The sequence below is a fragment of the Pristiophorus japonicus genome, unplaced genomic scaffold (genome assembly GCF_044704955.1).
Source record: "Pristiophorus japonicus isolate sPriJap1 unplaced genomic scaffold, sPriJap1.hap1 HAP1_SCAFFOLD_94, whole genome shotgun sequence".
NCBI classification, from domain to species: Eukaryota; Metazoa; Chordata; class Chondrichthyes; family Pristiophoridae; genus Pristiophorus; species Pristiophorus japonicus.
In genome coordinates this window covers 731,059-743,413 of record NW_027254868.1, presented here as the reverse complement: position 1 = coordinate 743,413, position 12,355 = coordinate 731,059, and the positions used below count along the sequence as shown (strand labels likewise).

General features: G+C 44.5%; 1 protein-coding gene and 5 non-coding genes across 6 annotated transcripts in view; 1 reads left to right on the top strand and 5 right to left on the bottom strand.

Moving 5' to 3' along the window:
- Positions 1–12,355, top strand: part of LOC139257944 (zinc finger protein 850-like) — a gene marked incomplete at its 5' end in the record, with an annotated part of 812,458 nt that overhangs the window by 717,602 nt on the left and 82,501 nt on the right. The window lies entirely within an intron of this gene.
- trnai-aau (transfer RNA isoleucine (anticodon AAU)) lies at positions 1,652–1,725 on the bottom strand. Its single transcript has one exon. It is a non-coding gene; the product is annotated as a tRNA-Ile (tRNA).
- On the bottom strand, positions 3,901–3,974 carry trnai-aau (transfer RNA isoleucine (anticodon AAU)). Its single transcript has one exon. It is a non-coding gene; the product is annotated as a tRNA-Ile (tRNA).
- On the bottom strand, positions 6,174–6,247 carry trnai-aau (transfer RNA isoleucine (anticodon AAU)). Its single transcript has one exon. It is a non-coding gene; the product is annotated as a tRNA-Ile (tRNA).
- trnai-aau (transfer RNA isoleucine (anticodon AAU)) lies at positions 8,447–8,520 on the bottom strand. Its single transcript has one exon. It is a non-coding gene; the product is annotated as a tRNA-Ile (tRNA).
- trnai-aau (transfer RNA isoleucine (anticodon AAU)) lies at positions 10,720–10,793 on the bottom strand. The gene has a single exon. It is a non-coding gene; the product is annotated as a tRNA-Ile (tRNA).

The following is a 12,355-nucleotide window of genomic DNA, read 5'->3' as shown; positions in this document are numbered from 1 at the left end:
TGTCAGTGCCCACGATCCAGGCAATGGTCTTGTACACGTTGCTAAGTTCAAAATGTGTATTTTTTCGCACTGGCAATGAATTAACTGATATCTGTGCTGTGATCAACTAGGTTACTTAGGGTGATGTCGTGCAAGAACGTAATGGAAGCGTAATTATAATGGTGATTGTTCTCACACTGCAGTTAAATGTTGGCAAATTTACAGTGTCAATCAGCAATTCAATTCCACATGTTGATTTAATGTTCTGCTGAAGTGTTCATAAAGAAACAAAGCTTGCACAACAGGCTCGATCTCACCGTCTTGAAGACACAGTGAAATATACTGGAGAGTTTATAACTGTTTGAGAACATAAAATGTCAGTAAAATACCCCGTTCTTTTCTCGACACCGATGGGCTGTGAAAGGGAGACCGGCCGAAGTCCCACATAGCCGCACTGACCCCGAGGCAAGGTGAAATCCTAACAGGTTCAGTCCATAGCAGTGCTATGCTGAAGAGAGATAAGTGTCGCGAATAAAGGAGAGACTTAACAATACTGATGTTGAATATCGGTTAGATCAATCACTCCATGAATTCACTGCTGGGAAATTCAGAGCTTGTAAATTGCCTGTGAACGCTAAACATAGACACACAGTGAGCCAATGTGCAATATAGGAGGGGCCCAGGCCAAATGAATGCAATGCTCGGGATAAGTTATCAGTGGCCATGGCCCAGGCATTCACTGTATCCAGTCTTGCAGACGTTGCTAAGTTTAAAATGCTGAATATTTCCACACTGGCAATGCATTGACAGATGGTAAGCTAGAGTGATGTGCCGCAAAAATGTACACGGAAGGCTAAAGTTAGCCATGATTGGCAACATTTACGGTGTCAATCAGCACTAGTTAAGCGAGATCTCCTCATTTACTGCTGACTTTGAAACGGAAGGCACAGAAGTGTGTGCTGCATCATTACAACGAATGATGCGCTGCTGATGGTTGGGGCAGCAAGAGTGCAGTGAGCTGTGAATTTGTTCAGGAACAGCCTTGCAGTTCAAACGGCCGAAAATACAATGCTCCCTGACCGGGAATCAAACCCGGGCCGCAGCGGTGAAAGCGCCGAAACCTAACCACGAAACCACCAGGGAAGCTGCTACACATTTGCAGACCAACACAGTCTTTCCTGCTTGCTCCTTCCAAAGTCTCACCACTTTCGCGCCAGGTAAAACTGTTTGTAGCAAATGGCATTTTTTGTGGAGAACACCAAAGATATGTCCGCGCATCCGCAGCATCACGTGCGGGTAGGCATCCACTGAAATCAATTTCATTCTGTCCTTTTCTCGGGATTTTTCACTCTCGGTGCCGGGTGAACATTTCATTTCGTGTTTTTGTCCTGAACTGCAGTCTTTTGCCCATCTCCAGGCGACAGAACCGTTCTGTCTGTCTGTTCCGACTTTTGAGCATTTACGGGAACAGGCCTCCGGTTCATCGTTTATCAGCAAACCAAGAAACAGAAATAAACAGAAAGATGTGCCTCTCCACCCCGTCGGCAAGTAGTAACGACTGTTATTCCAAATAATTCCCAACCCTTGGGTTTCTGTGTGGATTTGTTTCATTATAAAGATTTGATTTTCAACGTGACTAAAAACCGAATAAAAATTATGAAAAACACTGGAATGGCCCGTACGGGGATCGAACCCGCGACCTTGGCGTTATTAGCACCACGCTCTAACCAACTGAGCTAACCGGCCACAAATTGTGTCAACGTTGCGTGAAAGCTCAGTCTGCGGGGATTGTGTTTCCAACTCACACTGGATGACAGATTTACTGCATAAACATTGAACGCATCACATCGCTTAAACATTGTTCACTGTTCATCTACAACACTGCGCAGAGTGTAAATAGAACGTTACAGAACGTAACAGCTTAATCTAAAAATAATTCATGTTGAAAATTATTATCACGCAATCGCTGAACAGCCACTACCCTTCGAATGAAGGGAACGCGAAATAACCAAAAATTGCTGAAACACGGGATTGAGCCATGAAACATCTGGATCTTCAGTCAAACGCCTTCCCAACTGAACTATTTCGGTCTGACAGTGAACGAAGCAAAGTTTTCTCACACCTTTTTGAAAGAAAACCTGACCCCGGAAGGAATTGCCCCACCCACTCTGTCCTCGTTTCGGGGCAATGGGTCCCAAACACATCTCAGAGCTCAGGTTGTGTCAATGTAAAGTATAATGATACCGAAAATCTTAATGCTCATGTTCCGTTGTCAGTGCCCACGATCCAGGCAATGGTCTTGTACACGTTGCTAAGTTCAAAATGTGTATTTTTTCGCACTGGCAATGAATTAACTGATATCTGTGCTGTGATCAACTAGGTTACTTAGGGTGATGTCGTGCAAGAACGTAATGGAAGCGTAATTATAATGGTGATTGTTCTCACACTGCAGTTAAATGTTGGCAAATTTACAGTGTCAATCAGCAATTCAATTCCACATGTTGATTTAATGTTCTGCTGAAGTGTTCATAAAGAAACAAAGCTTGCACAACAGGCTCGATCTCACCGTCTTGAAGACACAGTGAAATATACTGGAGAGTTTATAACTGTTTGAGAACATAAAATGTCAGTAAAATACCCCGTTCTTTTCTCGACACCGATGGGCTGTGAAAGGGAGACCGGCCGAAGTCCCACATAGCCGCACTGACCCCGAGGCAAGGTGAAATCCTAACAGGTTCAGTCCATAGCAGTGCTATGCTGAAGAGAGATAAGTGTCGCGAATAAAGGAGAGACTTAACAATACTGATGTTGAATATCGGTTAGATCAATCACTCCATGAATTCACTGCTGGGAAATTCAGAGCTTGTAAATTGCCTGTGAACGCTAAACATAGACACACAGTGAGCCAATGTGCAATATAGGAGGGGCCCAGGCCAAATGAATGCAATGCTCGGGATAAGTTATCAGTGCCCATGGCCCAGGCATTCACTGTATCCAGTCTTGCAGACGTTGCTAAGTTTAAAATGCTGAATATTTCCACACTGGCAATGCATTGACAGATGGTAAGCTAGAGTGATGTGCCGCAAAAATGTACACGGAAGGCTAAAGTTAGCCATGATTGGCAACATTTACGGTGTCAATCAGCACTAGTTGAGCGAGATCTCCTCATTTACTGCTGACTTTGAAACGGAAGGCACAGAAGTGTGTGCTGTATCACGACAACGAATGATGCGCTGCTGATGGTTGGGGTAGCAAGAGTGCAGTGAGCTGTGAATTTGTTCAGGAACAGCCTTGCAGTTCAAACGGCCGAAAATACAATGTTCCCCGACCGGGAATCGAACCCAGGCCCCAGCGGTGAAAGCGCCGAAACCTAACCACGAAACCACCAGGGAAGCTGCTACACATTTGCAGACCAACACAGTCTTTCCTGCTTGCTCCTTCCAAAGTCTCACCACTTTCGCGCCAGGTAAAACTGTTCGTAGCAAATGGCATTTTTTGTGGAGAACACCAAAGATATGTCCGCGCATCCGCAGCATCACGTGCGGGTAGGCATCCACTGAAATCAATTTCATTCTGTCCTTTTCTAGGGATTTTTCACTCTCGGTGCCGGGTGAACATTTCATTTCGTGTTTTTGTCCTGAACTGCAGTCTTTTGCCCATCTCCACGCGACAGAACCGTTCTGTCTGTCTGTTCCGACTTTTGAGCATTTACGGGAACAGGCCTCCGGTTCATCGTTTATCAGCAAACCAAGAAACAGAAATAAGCAGAAAGATGTGCCTCTCCACCCCGTCGGCAAGTAGCAATGACTGTTATTCCAAATAATTCCCAACCCTTGGGTTTCTGTGTGGATTTGTTTCATTATAAAGATTTGATTTTCAACGTGACTAAAAACCGAATAAAAATTATGAAAAACACTGGAATGGCCCGTACGGGGATCGAACCCGCGACCTTGGCGTTATTAGCACCACGCTCTAACCAACTGAGCTAACCGGCCACAAATTGTGTCAACGTTGCGTGAAAGCTCAGTCTGCGGGGATTGTGTTTCCAACTCACACTGGATGACAGATTTACTGCATAAACATTGAACGCATCACATCGCTTAAACATTGTTCACTGTTCATCTACAACACTGCGCAGAGTGTAAATAGAACGTTACAGAACGTAACAGCTTAATCTAAAAATAATTCATGTTGAAAATTATTATCACGCAATCGCTGAACAGCCCACTGTCCCGATATAAAATCAGCCACTACCCTTCGAATGAAGGGAACGCGAAATAACCAAAAATTGCTGAAACACGGGATTGAGCCATGAAACATCTGGATCTTCAGTCAAACGCCTTCCCAACTGAACTATTTCGGTCTGACAGTGAACGAAGCAAAGTTTTCTCACACCTTTTTGAAAGAAAACCTGACCCCGGAAGGAATTGCCCCACCCACTCTGTCCTCGTTTCGGGGCAATGGGTCCCAAACACATCTCAGAGCTCAGGTTGTGTCAATGTAAAGTATAATGATACCGAAAATCTTAATGCTCATGTTCCGTTGTCAGTGCCCACGATCCAGGCAATGGTCTTGTACACGTTGCTAAGTTCAAAATGTGTATTTTTTCGCACTGGCAATGAATTAACTGATATCTGTGCTGTGATCAACTAGGTTACTTAGGGTGATGTCGTGCAAGAACGTAATGGAAGCGTAATTATAATGGTGATTGTTCTCACACTGCAGTTAAATGTTGGCAAATTTACAGTGTCAATCAGCAATTCAATTCCACATGTTGATTTAATGTTCTGCTGAAGTGTTCATAAAGAAACAAAGCTTGCACAACAGGCTCGATCTCACCGTCTTGAAGACACAGTGAAATATACTGGAGAGTTTATAACTGTTTGAGAACATAAAATGTCAGTAAAATACCCCGTTCTTTTCTCGACACCGATGGGCTGTGAAAGGGAGACCGGCCGAAGTCCCACATAGCCGCACTGACCCCGAGGCAAGGTGAAATCCTAACAGGTTCAGTCCATAGCAGTGCTATGCTGAAGAGAGATAAGTGTCGCGAATAAAGGAGAGACTTAACAATACTGATGTTGAATATCGGTTAGATCAATCACTCCATGAATTCACTGCTGGGAAATTCAGAGCTTGTAAATTGCCTGTGAACGCTAAACATAGACACACAGTGAGCCAATGTGCAATATAGGAGGGGCCCAGGCCAAATGAATGCAATGCTCGGGATAAGTTATCAGTGGCCATGGCCCAGGCATTCACTGTATCCAGTCTTGCAGACGTTGCTAAGTTTAAAATGCTGAATATTTCCACACTGGCAATGCATTGACAGATGGTAAGCTAGAGTGATGTGCCGCAAAAATGTACACGGAAGGCTAAAGTTAGCCATGATTGGCAACATTTACGGTGTCAATCAGCACTAGTTAAGCGAGATCTCCTCATTTACTGCTGACTTTGAAACGGAAGGCACAGAAGTGTGTGCTGCATCATTACAACGAATGATGCGCTGCTGATGGTTGGGGCAGCAAGAGTGCAGTGAGCTGTGAATTTGTTCAGGAACAGCCTTGCAGTTCAAACGGCCGAAAATACAATGCTCCCTGACCGGGAATCAAACCCGGGCCGCAGCGGTGAAAGCGCCGAAACCTAACCACGAAACCACCAGGGAAGCTGCTACACATTTGCAGACCAACACAGTCTTTCCTGCTTGCTCCTTCCAAAGTCTCACCACTTTCGCGCCAGGTAAAACTGTTTGTAGCAAATGGCATTTTTTGTGGAGAACACCAAAGATATGTCCGCGCATCCGCAGCATCACGTGCGGGTAGGCATCCACTGAAATCAATTTCATTCTGTCCTTTTCTCGGGATTTTTCACTCTCGGTGCCGGGTGAACATTTCATTTCGTGTTTTTGTCCTGAACTGCAGTCTTTTGCCCATCTCCAGGCGACAGAACCGTTCTGTCTGTCTGTTCCGACTTTTGAGCATTTACGGGAACAGGCCTCCGGTTCATCGTTTATCAGCAAACCAAGAAACAGAAATAAACAGAAAGATGTGCCTCTCCACCCCGTCGGCAAGTAGTAACGACTGTTATTCCAAATAATTCCCAACCCTTGGGTTTCTGTGTGGATTTGTTTCATTATAAAGATTTGATTTTCAACGTGACTAAAAACCGAATAAAAATTATGAAAAACACTGGAATGGCCCGTACGGGGATCGAACCCGCGACCTTGGCGTTATTAGCACCACGCTCTAACCAACTGAGCTAACCGGCCACAAATTGTGTCAACGTTGCGTGAAAGCTCAGTCTGCGGGGATTGTGTTTCCAACTCACACTGGATGACAGATTTACTGCATAAACATTGAACGCATCACATCGCTTAAACATTGTTCACTGTTCATCTACAACACTGCGCAGAGTGTAAATAGAACGTTACAGAACGTAACAGCTTAATCTAAAAATAATTCATGTTGAAAATTATTATCACGCAATCGCTGAACAGCCCACTGTCCCGATATAAAATCAGCCACTACCCTTCGAATGAAGGGAACGCGAAATAACCAAAAATTGCTGAAACACGGGATTGAGCCATGAAACATCTGGATCTTCAGTCAAACGCCTTCCCAACTGAACTATTTCGGTCTGACAGTGAACGAAGCAAAGTTTTCTCACACCTTTTTGAAAGAAAACCTGACCCCGGAAGGAATTGCCCCACCCACTCTGTCCTCGTTTCGGGGCAATGGGTCCCAAACACATCTCAGAGCTCAGGTTGTGTCAATGTAAAGTATAATGATACCGAAAATCTTAATGCTCATGTTCCGTTGTCAGTGCCCACGATCCAGGCAATGGTCTTGTACACGTTGCTAAGTTCAAAATGTGTATTTTTTCGCACTGGCAATGAATTAACTGATATCTGTGCTGTGATCAACTAGGTTACTTAGGGTGATGTCGTGCAAGAACGTAATGGAAGCGTAATTATAATGGTGATTGTTCTCACACTGCAGTTAAATGTTGGCAAATTTACAGTGTCAATCAGCAATTCAATTCCACATGTTGATTTAATGTTCTGCTGAAGTGTTCATAAAGAAACAAAGCTTGCACAACAGGCTCGATCTCACCGTCTTGAAGACACAGTGAAATATACTGGAGAGTTTATAACTGTTTGAGAACATAAAATGTCAGTAAAATACCCCGTTCTTTTCTCGACACCGATGGGCTGTGAAAGGGAGACCGGCCGAAGTCCCACATAGCCGCACTGACCCCGAGGCAAGGTGAAATCCTAACAGGTTCAGTCCATAGCAGTGCTATGCTGAAGAGAGATAAGTGTCGCGAATAAAGGAGAGACTTAACAATACTGATGTTGAATATCGGTTAGATCAATCACTCCATGAATTCACTGCTGGGAAATTCAGAGCTTGTAAATTGCCTGTGAACGCTAAACATAGACACACAGTGAGCCAATGTGCAATATAGGAGGGGCCCAGGCCAAATGAATGCAATGCTCGGGATAAGTTATCAGTGCCCATGGCCCAGGCATTCACTGTATCCAGTCTTGCAGACGTTGCTAAGTTTAAAATGCTGAATATTTCCACACTGGCAATGCATTGACAGATGGTAAGCTAGAGTGATGTGCCGCAAAAATGTACACGGAAGGCTAAAGTTAGCCATGATTGGCAACATTTACGGTGTCAATCAGCACTAGTTGAGCGAGATCTCCTCATTTACTGCTGACTTTGAAACGGAAGGCACAGAAGTGTGTGCTGTATCACGACAACGAATGATGCGCTGCTGATGGTTGGGGTAGCAAGAGTGCAGTGAGCTGTGAATTTGTTCAGGAACAGCCTTGCAGTTCAAACGGCCGAAAATACAATGTTCCCCGACCGGGAATCGAACCCAGGCCCCAGCGGTGAAAGCGCCGAAACCTAACCACGAAACCACCAGGGAAGCTGCTACACATTTGCAGACCAACACAGTCTTTCCTGCTTGCTCCTTCCAAAGTCTCACCACTTTCGCGCCAGGTAAAACTGTTCGTAGCAAATGGCATTTTTTGTGGAGAACACCAAAGATATGTCCGCGCATCCGCAGCATCACGTGCGGGTAGGCATCCACTGAAATCAATTTCATTCTGTCCTTTTCTAGGGATTTTTCACTCTCGGTGCCGGGTGAACATTTCATTTCGTGTTTTTGTCCTGAACTGCAGTCTTTTGCCCATCTCCACGCGACAGAACCGTTCTGTCTGTCTGTTCCGACTTTTGAGCATTTACGGGAACAGGCCTCCGGTTCATCGTTTATCAGCAAACCAAGAAACAGAAATAAGCAGAAAGATGTGCCTCTCCACCCCGTCGGCAAGTAGCAATGACTGTTATTCCAAATAATTCCCAACCCTTGGGTTTCTGTGTGGATTTGTTTCATTATAAAGATTTGATTTTCAACGTGACTAAAAACCGAATAAAAATTATGAAAAACACTGGAATGGCCCGTACGGGGATCGAACCCGCGACCTTGGCGTTATTAGCACCACGCTCTAACCAACTGAGCAAACCGGCCACAAATTGTGTCGACGTTGCGTGAAAGCTCAGTCTGCGGGGATTGTGTTTCCAACTCACACTGGATGACAGATTTACTGCATAAACATTGAACGCATCACATCGCTTAAACATTGTTCACTGTTCATCTACAACACTGCGCAGAGTGTAAATAGAACGTTACAGAACGTAACAGCTTAATCTAAAAACAATTCATGTTGAAAATTATTATCACGCAACCGCTGAACAGCCCACTGTCCCGATATAAAATCAGCCACTACCCTTCGAATGAAGGGATCGCGAAATAACCAAAAATTGCTGAAACACGGGATTGAGCCATGAAACATCTGGATCTTCAGTCAAACGCCTTCCCAACTGAACTATTTCGGTCTGACAGTGAACGAAGCAAAGTTTTCTCACACCTTTTTGAAAGAAAACCTGACCCCGGAAGGAATTGCCCCACCCACTCTGTCCTCGTTTCGGGGCAATGGGTCCCAAACACATCTCAGAGCTCAGGTTGTGTCAATGTAAAGTATAATGATACCGAAAATCTTAATGCGCATGTTCCGTTGTCAGTGCCCACGATCCAGACAATGGTCTTGTACACGTTGCTAAGTTCAAAATGTGTATTTTTTCGCACTGGCAATGAATTAACTGATATCTGTGCTGTGATCAACTAGGTTACTTAGGGTGATGTCGTGCAAGAACGTAATGGAAGCGTAATTATAATGGTGATTGTTCTCACACTGCAGTTAAATGTTGGCAAATTTATAGTGTCAATCAGCAATTCAATTCCACATGTTGATTTAATGTTCTGCTGAAGTGTTCATAAAGAAACAAAGCTTGCACAACAGGCTCGATCTCACCGTCTTGAAGACACAGTGAAATATACTGGAGAGTTTATAACTGTTTGAGAACATAAAATGTCAGTAAAATACCCCGTTCTTTTCTCGACACCGATGGGCTGTGAAAGCGAGACCGGCCGAAGTCCCACATAGCCGCACTGACCCCGAGGCAAGGTGAAATCCTAACAGGTTCAGTCCATAGCAGTGCTATGCTGAAGAGAGATAAGTGTCGCGAATGAAGGAGAGACTTAACAATACTGATGTTGAATATCGGTTAGATCAATCACTCCATGAATTCACTGCTGGGAAATTCAGAGCTTGTAAATTGCCTGTGAACGCTAAACATAGACACACAGTGAGCCAATGTGCAATATAGGAGGGGCCCAGGCCAAATGAATGCAATGCTCGGGATAAGTTATCAGTGGCCATGGCCCAGGCATTCACTGTATCCAGTCTTGCAGACGTTGCTAAGTTTAAAATGCTGAATATTTCCACACTGGAAATGCATTGACAGATGGTAAGCTAGAGTGATGTGCCGCAAAAATGTACACGGAAGGCTAAAGTTAGCCATGATTGGCAACATTTACGGTGTCAATCAGCACTAGTTAAGCGAGATCTCCTCATTTACTGCTGACTTTGAAACGGAAGGCACAGAAGTGTGTGCTGCATCATTACAACGAATGATGCGCTGCTGATGGTTGGGGCAGCAAGAGTGCAGTGAGCTGTGAATTTGTTCAGGAACAGCCTTGCAGTTCAAACGGCCGAAAATACAATGTTCCCCGACCGGGAATCGAACCCGGGCCTCAGCGGTGAAAGCGCCGAAACCTAACCACGAAACCACCAGGGAAGCTGCTACACATTTGCAGACCAACACAGTCTTTCCTGCTTGCTCCTTCCAAAGTCTCACCACTTTCGCGCCAGGTAAAACTGTTCGTAGCAAATGGCATTTTTTGTGGAGAACACCAAAGATATGTCCGCGCATCCGCAGCATCACGTGCGGATAGGCATCCACTGAAATCAATTTCATTCTGTCCTTTTCTCGGGATTTTTCACTCTCGGTGCCGGGTGAACATTTCATTTCGTGTTTTTGTCCTGAACTGCAGTCTTTTGCCCATCTCCAGGCGACAGAACCGTTCTGTCTGTCTGTTCCGACTTTTGAGCATTTACGGGAACAGGCCTCCGGTTCATCGTTTATCAGCAAACCAAGAAACAGAAATAAACAGAAAGATGTGCCTCTCCACCCCGTCGGCAAGTAGCAATGACTGTTATTCCAAATAATTCCCAACCCTTGGGTTTCTGTGTGGATTTGTTTCATTATAAAGATTTGATTTTCAACGTGACTAAAAACCGAATAAAAATTATGAAAAACACTGGAATGGCCCGTACGGGGATCGAACCCGCGACCTTGGCGTTATTAGCACCACGCTCTAACCAACTGAGCTAACCGGCCACAAATTGTGTCAACGTTGCGTGAAAGCTCAGTCTGCGGGGATTGTGTATCCAACTCACACTGGATGACAGATTTACTGCATAAACATTGAACGCATCACATCGCTTAAACATTGTTCACTGTTCATCTACAACACTGCGCAGAGTGTAAATAGAACTTTACAGAACGTAACAGCTTAATCTAAAAACAATTCATGTTGAAAATTATTATCACGCAATCGCTGAACAGCCCACTGTCCCGATATAAAATCAGCCACTACCCTTCGAATGAAGGGAACGCGAAATAACCAAAAATTGCTGAAACACGGGATTGAGCCATGAAACATCTGGATCTTCAGTCAAACGCCTTCCCAACTGAACTATTTCGGTCTGACAGTGAACGAAGCAAAGTTTTCTCACACCTTTTTGAAAGAAAACCTGACCCCGGAAGGAATTGCCCCACCCACTCTGTCCTCGTTTCGGGGCAATGGGTCCCAAACACATCTCAGAGCTCAGGTTGTGTCAATGTAAAGTATAATGATACCGAAAATCTTAATGCTCATGTTCCGTTGTCAGTGCCCACGATCCAGGCAATGGTCTTGTACACGTTGCTAAGTTCAAAATGTGTATTTTTTCGCACTGGCAATGAATTAACTGATTCTGTGCTGTGATCAACTAGGTTACTTAGGGTGATGTCGTGCAAGAACGTAATGGAAGCCTAATTATAATGGTGATTGTTCTCACACTGCAGTTAAATGTTGGCAAATTTACAGTGTCAATCAGCAATTCAATTCCACATGTTGATTTAATGTTCTGCTGAAGTGTTCATAAAGAAACAAAGCTTGCACAACAGGCTCGATCTCACCGTCTTGAAGACACAGTGAAATATACTGGAGAGTTTATAACTGTTTGAGAACATAAAATGTCAGTAAAATACCCCGTTCTTTTCTCGACACCGATGGGCTGTGAAAGGGAGACCGGCCGAAGTCCCACATAGCCGCACTGACCCCGAGGCAAGGTGAAATCCTAACAGGTTCAGTCCATAGCAGTGCTATGCTGAAGAGAGATAAGTGTCGCGAATAAAGGAGAGACTTAACAATACTGATGTTGAATATCGGTTAGATCAATCACTCCATGAATTCACTGCTGGGAAATTCAGAGCTTGTAAATTGCCTGTGAACGCTAAACATAGACACACAGTGAGCCAATGTGCAATATAGGAGGGGCCCAGGCCAAATGAATGCAATGCTCGGGATAAGTTATCAGTGGCCATGGCCCAGGCATTCACTGATTCCAGTCTTGCAGACGTTGCTAAGTTTAAAATGCTGAATATTTCCACACTGGCAATGCATTGACAGATGGTAAGCTAGAATGATGTGCCGCAAAAATGTACACGGAAGGCTAAAGTTAGCCATGATTGGCAACATTTACGGTGTCAATCAGCACTAGTTGAGCGAGATCTCCTCATTTACTGCTGACTTTGAAACGGAAGGCACAGAAGTGTGTGCTGTATCACGACAACGAATGATGCGCTGCTGATGGTTGGGGTAGCAAGAGTGCAGTGAGCTGTGAATTTGTTCAGGA